This window comes from Sabethes cyaneus, chromosome 2 (genome assembly GCF_943734655.1).
Source record: "Sabethes cyaneus chromosome 2, idSabCyanKW18_F2, whole genome shotgun sequence".
Lineage (NCBI taxonomy): Eukaryota > Metazoa > Arthropoda > Insecta > Diptera > Culicidae > Sabethes > Sabethes cyaneus.
Window position 1 is genome coordinate 78,522,602 of NC_071354.1, and position 8,632 is coordinate 78,531,233.

Genomic DNA, 8,632 nt, shown 5'->3' on the forward strand with positions numbered 1-8,632 from the left:
GTTTAAAAGCGTTCGTAAGAAATTTGTTGGCACGAGGAGGCTTTGTTACTCTCTCTGGCGTACTTCCCAAGCAAGGACATCAAAATGGTCTAGGTTGAACCGTGGTGTTAAGAAATCTTGTTGAAATGAGGGGACTTTGTCACTTGTTTTGGCTTACTTCCCTAGCACAGATATCAAATTGGTATAGGTTTAGATCATCGTAAAGAATCTTCCAACCAATCACGAAGCGAGAATTCTGGTAAAATATAGGTTCATTATTTTCAATTTTTCAATAGTTCAACATCAAGAATCCATACTTTTCTTCATTTGGGTCAATTCTTAGAAGATTTTCCGATCGATTGGTGAAAGAATATTGAAAATCTATCGGAAAACCGCTAAGCTATTAGCGCTCAAAACCTTTCATTTTCGTGACGCTCGCATTTTTCGATTTTTTGGAATGACACCCTATCTCAAAACTTGCCGTAAGACGTAGTCCTACGTCAAAATGCTTGAAACGCATATTTTTTTTGCTCGAATATAAAAATCTCTTTGCTTCTTTCGCCCCCAACCCCCTCAATCCTCAAACAAATTTTATCAAAAAATTGTTAATTGTGGTATTATATAATATGACTGTAAATTTTGTAAATAGTTTAATTTGAATTAAGTGATTGACCATGAAATGTTGACTTTATGTAAATAGCTATATCAATGTATCAATTGTAAAAGATGGTGGGGTTTTTATGCCTCCAAGAGGATGGTCTCTACTTGGCTTTTCCCCATCCAATCCATTAAGACCAAACAGGTCGGATGGATATAATCGAATAATAAATAAATAAACCCCCTTCAGTGGCCCACCACCAGAAGGACAAACACTTTATAAAATACTAGCTGACCCGACAAACTTCGTATTGCCACGAGTTAACCTGTGTTGTACATAAATCATGAATCTCGGATGATCTTTGTCACAATCTCGAGTTTTGCAAGTTTCTGAGGAGTTCAACCTTAGATGATTCATTTTGGTAGTTACGTAACTATGAAAGCATCCCAGGTAACCAATAAGCATCACCAATGCTATTAAAATGTAGGCCAATAAGCATTTAAGTCGCCTTAAATGGTACTTAAATGCTATTTTGGCAAAATATACAGCTACTTTACTGATAACCTTCTTATAGTGCTGACAATGCTAATTTACTGCTAATTACCGACACGAAGTGGAAAGTACCATTTCGCGATCCTCTCCTTATTCGCTGTCGCTCGTTCCAGGAAACCCAGGTAGACCTAGGAAAACAAATAAACCTAGACAGTAGTGATTTCTGCGGGGAGTTGCCGCCCAAAAGTGGGCGGCGCTTCCGACTGCGGGTCACCGGCAACACTCGCGGTCGTCTCGTCCTGAATGATCTAGTGTTACTATAGATAGTTTTTGTGGTCTTGTTATTGACTAAAGTTTTATGGAGGAGTCTCGAACTTCTCGAGTTCGATTAGTTTTTGAGTTTCGCAAAAATTTCTGTTTTATTTGTATGACAGTCCATATCCCCCTACCACAGGGGTGAGAGGTCTCTAACCATCATTAAATAAATTCAAGACTCAAAAATCTCCCACATGCCAAATTTGGTTCCATTTGCTTGATTATTTCTCGAGTTATGAGGAAATTTGTTTTTCATTTGTATGGGAGCCCCACTCCTAAAGTGGGGAGGGGTCCTAATTCACCATAGAAAATATTCTTGCCTACAAAAACACTCATATGCTAAATTTGGTTCCATTTGCTTGATCGTTTGTATGGAAGCCCCCCTTCCTAAAAAGGTAAGAGTCCTAATTCATCATAGAAAAAATGGTTGCCTCAAAAAACACCCACATGCCAAATATGGTTCCATTTGCTTGATTAGTTCTCGAATTATGAGGAAATTTGTATTTCATTTGTGTAGAAGCCCCCCCTCTCAAAGTTGGGAGGGGTCCTAATTCACCAAAGAAAATTTTCTTGCCTTCGAAAATTTTCATACGCCAAATTTGGTTCGATTTTCTTGATTAGTTCTCGAGTTATGAGGCAATTTGTATTTCATTTGTATATGAGCCCCCCCTGCTAAAGTGGGGAGGGGTCCCAGTTCACCATAGAAAAAAATTTTGTCTCCAAAAACACCCACGTGGCAAATTTGGTTCTACTTGCTTGATTAGTTCTCGAGTTATGAGTAAATTTGTATTTCATTTGTATGGAAGCCCCCCCTCTTAAAGGGTAGAGGAGTCACAATTCCCCTTCTAAAGTGGAGAGGGGTCCCAATTTACCATATAATAAATTCTTGTCACCAAAAACACCCACACGCCAAATTTTGTTCTATTTGCTTGATTAGTTCTCGAGTTATGCAGAAATTTGTGTTTCATTTGTATGGGAGCCCCCTCCTCTTAGTGGGGGGAGGGGTCTCTAGCCATCACTAAAACCTTTCCTGGCCCCAAAAACCTCTACATGCAAATTTTCACGCCGATTGGCTCAGTAGTCTTTGATTCTATAAGGAACATACGGACAGACAGACAGAAATCCTTCTTTATAGGTATAGATTTGTAATAGCCTTATTGCATGGAAAATAATAACACGTTAATATTAAAACCAAGAATAGATTTGGTTTCCACGTTTAAACTTTAAATGGAAATGCCTAAAAACCATTCTTTTTTTTGCTCGATTAAAAAAATCTTTGTTTTTTTTCCGAATCCCCCCCCACTTTTTAGGCGCCCAACACCAGGAATACAACAACTTTATAGAATACTAGCTGACCCGACAAACTTCGTATTGCCACAAATTAAACTGTGTTGTACATAAATCGTGAATCTCGGATGACCTTTGACACAATCTTGAGTTTTGCAAGTTTCTGGGGAGTTCATGGGTGTTTAAATATACAAATTTTCCTCACAGTAAAGTAGAAAACAACTCCCCCATTGCTTAGCCTGACAAAATAAAGCGGATAGCATTTATATATTCGCCATCATTACAAACCATTTCGCCGAATACCATTTTGCGGAACACCAATTCTCGGTTGACCATAACGCGGAATATAGAGTTTCGCAGAATACCATTTCGCGAAAAACCTTACGTGGGATGTACCATGCCAATGGATCTAGGAAAGTAAATAAACCTAGATAGAGGTGATCTCTACGGGGGACCGCCCCCCGCAGTGGCCAGCGCTTCCGACGGCAGGTCGCAAAATTTAGAACATAGTAAAATAAGCAACTTTTCTGTACATAGTAACTATCTACCTCTTGCTGGTTGCGAAGTGTAACGATTTTTTTAAAAATGCAGCGAAAATTAAAAAGTTGAGATATCGAAAAGCGGTTACGTCACAATTTATTTAGATAAGCAGTGGCCAGCGCTTCCGACGGCAGGTCGCCGGCAACACTCGCGGCCTGTGGCTGTCTCGCGCTGAATTTTCTAATGTTACTATTGATAGTTTTTGGTGGTCTTGTTATTGACTAATGTTTCATGAAAGAGTCTAAAATTTCTCGAGTTTGATTAGTTTTTGAGTTACGCAAGAATTTCTGTTTTATTTGTATGAGAGTCCTTATCCTCCTACCACAGGGGTGAGGGATCTTAAACCATCATAAAAAAGTTCCTGCCTCCAAAACCCCCCCCCCCCCCCCCCGTGCCAAATTTGGTTCCATTTGATTAATTAGTTCTCGACTTATGTGGAATTTGTATTTCATTTGTATGGAAGCCCCCTCCCCTCCTAAAGAGAGGAGAGGTCTCAATTCACCATAGAAAAAAAAATTGCCTACAAAAACACCCACATTCTGAATTTGGTTCCATTTGCTTGATTAGTTCTGCAGTTATGAGGAAACTTGTATTGCATTTGTATGGGAGCCCCCCCCCCCTCCTAAAAAGGTAAGGGGTCTAAATTCATCATAGAAAACATTCATATCTTCAAAACCACCCACATGCCAAATTTTGTTCCATTTGATTAATTAGTTCTCAAGTTATGAGGAAATTCGTATTTCATTTGTATAGGAGCCCCCCCCCCCCTCCTAAAGTGGATAGGAGTCCTAATTCACCATAGAAACAATTCTTCCCTCCAAAAACCTTCACATGCCAAATTTGGTTCTATTTGCTTGATTAGTTTTCGTGTTATGAGGAAATGTGTATTTCATTTGCATGGAAGTTCCCCCTTCCCTCTCCCCAGGGGAGAGGGGTCATGATTCCCCTTCTAAAGAGGGGAGGTGTCTCAATTCACCATAGATAAAAAATTACCTACAAAACACCCAAATGCTAAATTTGGTTCCATTTGCTTGATTAGTTCTGGAGTTATGAGGACCCCTCCCCTCCTAAAGAGGTAAGGGGTCCTAATTCAGCATAGAAAAAATTCATGCCTCCAACATGTCAAACACCCACATGTCAAATTTTGTTCCATTTGCTTGATTGGTTCTCGAGTTATGCAGAAATTTGTGTTTCATTTGTATGGGAGCCCCCCCTCTTAGTGGGGGAGGGGTCTCTAACCATCATAAGAACCTTCCCTGGCCCCAAAAACCCCTATATGCAAATTTTCACGCCGATCGGCTCAGTAGTTTTTGATTCTATAAGGAACATATGGACAGACAGACAGAGAGAAAACCATTTTTATAGATATAGATTTGTAACGTTAATACTTACTCGTTAATCTTCATATTCTATTATTTTTTACTCTCTTATTCTCTTACGTTTCCCTTAACTTCCGTTGTTTCTTCCTTAACTTCCGTTGTTTCTTGCTTAACTTTGTTGCGTTCTTTTTTAACTTTGCTAAGTTTACTTATTATTTCTCTTTTACTCACTTGCTCTCTTATTTGGTTACTCTTTAAAACTTTTATTCTCGTTCTTACTTCACTGACTTTCATACTTTCATTTTTATTTTTATACTTTCCTCCTTAACTTTCGTACCCTGCTCCCTTAACTTTCGAACTTTCTTCCTTAAGTATCTTATTTTCCTCTTTAACTAAAGTCTTTTTTGTAAACGGTTTGTTTTTCTCAATTACACAAGAACGGTGCAACTTAGGCATCATTTACGAACTACGTAAAGAATATCGGGCCTCTCCCAAATGGATTGAATAATAAGGGAATGGTTCCTAAGTTGCCCCTAAGGTGCTTTTAAATAAAAAAATGGTAGCAATCATGAAAAATCATTGTTAGTCAATGTTTGGCGATTTATGTTCAATTTTTCCTTAAAGTGTACTTGCCCTAACCTGAGGAATGTTCCTTATAGCATTTTTTCTCAGCTTTCCAATGGTGGTCTTAAAATTAAAATCGGTTGGGGGGCTCAAAGTGAAAACGATAATTTTTTAATAAAATCCAACATGGCGACAAAATCCAAGATGGCCACCAAAAAAATGTTTACTCCATTTCAAAGCCCTGTTCTTCTTCTGTACAGAACTGGGCCATTTGTTAGTTATTTCATGGCAAATTTATGAAATATCACATGATATAGATCTCAAGGTTTGCTCAAAATTCATTTTTTTAAACTGTTAGGCCCCTTGGCGAACGAGGGGTCCACTATTTCGAGGTATCAAAAGTGTAATTCTTATTTTTCAACCATTTCCAACCAATTAAGCGCAAAAGTACGAATATTTGAAGAGCTCGTGTTAGTAGTGGCCCCGTTTCAGCTAGAATTACTCATATACGACTGAAAATCAACTTGGGTGCACTTGCATTAGTTACGATTCCGAATTTGTTAAGAAATAGGTGTTTACTAAAATTTTCGTTCATTGATGTACGATTTGGTGCTAGCTGGATTCTTCATATTTTCTATTTTTCAATATTTACTTTTCAATTTCCTTGTACTTTCTTGATATCAAAATTTGTTAATTATTTCACCAATTTTCTTAAACTCTAAATTTTTATTCTGCAACATTCTGGCTTTTTAACTTTCTAATTTTAAACTTTTAAATTCGAACTGTATACTCTTCAACTCTCTTACTCCTTTCCTCATATACCTTATTTTCCAACTCATTAGTCTTCAATTTTTACCTTTGTTATCTTCTATATAAAAATGGATTTCTGTCTGTCTGTCTGTCTGTCTGTCTGTCTATCTATCTGTCGGGATGTTCCTTATAGATTCAAAAACTACTGAACCAATCGGCATGAAAATTTGCATGTAGACGTTTTTGGGGCCAGGAAAGGTTTTAGTGATGGTTAGAGACCCCTCCCCCCACTAATAGGGGGGGCTTCCATACAAATGAAATACAAATTTCCTCATAACTCGAGAACTAATCCAGCAAATGGAACAAAATTTGGCATGTGAAAGTTTTCGAGGGCAAGAATATTTTCTATGGTGAATTTGGACCCCTCCCCACTTTAAGAGGGGGGCTCCTATACAAACGAAATACAAATTTCCTCATTACTCGAGAACTGATCAATCAAATGGAACCAAACTTGGCATGTGGGAGTTTTAGGATGCAAGAATTTTTTCGATGATGAATTAGGACCCCTACTCTTTTTAGGATGGGGGGCTCCCATACAAACGAAATGGAGGGAGTTGTTTTCTGCTTTACTGTGTGGAAAATTTGTACACTGAAGTCGCTTTTTACGCGGTTTTTTTCCACGACTTTTGTCCGCGAATTTCGGAATTTACGCGGTTTTTTTACGCGGTTTTCGGAATTAACGCAGATGTGCTTAAAGCGTCTATTTTTTCGCGTAGTGTTGAAATCCACAGTTTTTTTTACGCGAAATTTTGGTTTTTTTTATGTGAATTTTGGAATTTACACGGTTTTTTATGCGGTTTTGATTTACGCGGGACGTATATTTCGCGTAAAAAGCGGGTTGAGTGTATATTAAAACACCCATGAACTCCCCAGTAACTTGCAAAAACGGGAGATTGTGACAAAGTTCATCTGAGATTCACGATTTATGTACAACACGGTTTAATTTGTGGCAATACGAAGTTTATCGGGTCAAGTAGTACTATATAACAAAGGGATTTATTCTACAATTTATTCACAATTTTTAATTAACCATATTTCATACTCATTATTTACAAATTTACAATAAAATATTCCTATACACTTAATTTCTTATTTTGTTGTCCGCTTCATATTATTACTTCCTTTTTAATCCTCTACATCACATACGAGCATTGTACCCCATCATGTTGCTGACATATCTACACATTTACTTTTTAGAGCACTTTTCAATATTATCGCACAGATTTGGGCCGCAGAGCCCCGAAAGTTGAGGAATCTTTGTAATCGGGCATAATTCATAAACTCACGAAAGACTACAATTTCCAAGAAAAATCCAGTGGAAGCATTCCGATTTTCATAGTCACTTTTTTTTCAAAAACTCATATCTCCTGAATCAAGCATCCTAAAAAAGTAAAGCAAAGCAAAGCCATGGGTATAAACGTCCTTCAGAACTTGACCCTTCTTTACCGACAGACTTCGCAGCCGGTTATTAGAGTACAGGAAAACTACGGGGCTAGTGTAAAGATCCTATTGACTCAATAGCGGCACCGCCCAGTTCAGATTCTAACCTACGACGTCTGGCTTGTTAGACCAGCATCGTACCCTGGAGCAAATTGGGCGGGCAATCAAGCACCCTATTTAAATATAAATTCAAAAAGTTTCCTCCGCAATCCAGAAAAGATATAATCTGGAGAAGTAGAGTTTATAGCAATGATGTTCCTGAATTATGACTGAAAAGCATCGTAGGGCATAATTTTTTATGGAAATGCAAGCAAAAAGAATTCACTATTGCAAAAAAATACAGATGTTTTACAATTTCTTTCAGGAATCAACAAAATGTAGCATTTATAACATTTTATAAAACGGTAGAAAACTCAATAAAGAAATTTAAAAAAATATGTTCTCCGCCATGCAAAATTTTTAAAATATAATAATACCTATAAATAAGAAGAACGCAATCGACTTACCTTTCTCGGGTTTGCAATGACCTTCACAAAGATTGTCCACGTTTTTTCCGCTTTTTATCTGCTTCTCGCACTGCAACCAGCCAATGATGCGACTGGACTAACCAGTTCTTTCGAACGTAAACCGCTTCCCGGAGTAAGACATGTAGGTACACCGCCGGCACTGGTCCGTGGTCCCAGTTCGTCTAACCGGTAATCTGAAACGGGACAATAAGAGCGTTGAACAGGTAAGTAAATTAAAACGAAGCATCATGTTGACGCGTAAAGCATCTTTCGCAGTGAAGGTGACCAAGCAAGCCGGCACGAAATTAGTCAACTCGCAGTGTCATAACAATTTTCCCCGTTTTTTTTTTTGATGATTTGTGAGTGGATCTCATGTTACCGACATTGTTGGTCTTCTTTTCACAGTCCATAATGCTGACGAAAAATTCGACTTTTTTCGGACAGCCGTAGAAGCGGCTGTCAACATTTTTCTGCTTAACCATTTTGAAATTTCAACAAAAAAAACATTTTGTTCCCCAGTTGTTCGACACGGCAGTTTTCCATTGTTTTCCCCGCGAATTTTTCTTGCACTTCCCATGTCGGTATAAATATTTTCCTTCCTTCCTTCCGTCTGCGTTTGCACACTGCCTGGTGTGATCTAGATTTTACAACGAGGTCGTAAAATTAGTTTTGATTGTCCATTAGCTGCAGCTTGCGCACGATTACGGTGCATCGGAATTTGCGGATTGACTGCAAATTATGCCGCTCATTCAGTTAGCGTTAGCGTTGCTTTAACCAACGCG

The 8,632-nt window shown here is 38.2% G+C and overlaps 1 protein-coding gene across 1 annotated transcript in view; it reads right to left on the reverse strand.

The window, feature by feature from the left end:
- The window catches only part of LOC128737225 (myosin-IIIb-like), a 157,564-nt gene extending 149,645 nt beyond the window's left edge, over positions 1-7,919 (reverse strand). Inside the window, exon 1 of the mRNA XM_053831816.1 lies at positions 7,851-7,919. The gene's annotated coding sequence lies outside the window, so the exon portion shown is untranslated. The remainder of the gene's footprint in view (positions 1-7,850) is intronic.
- Positions 7,920-8,632: the final 713 nt, after the last annotated feature.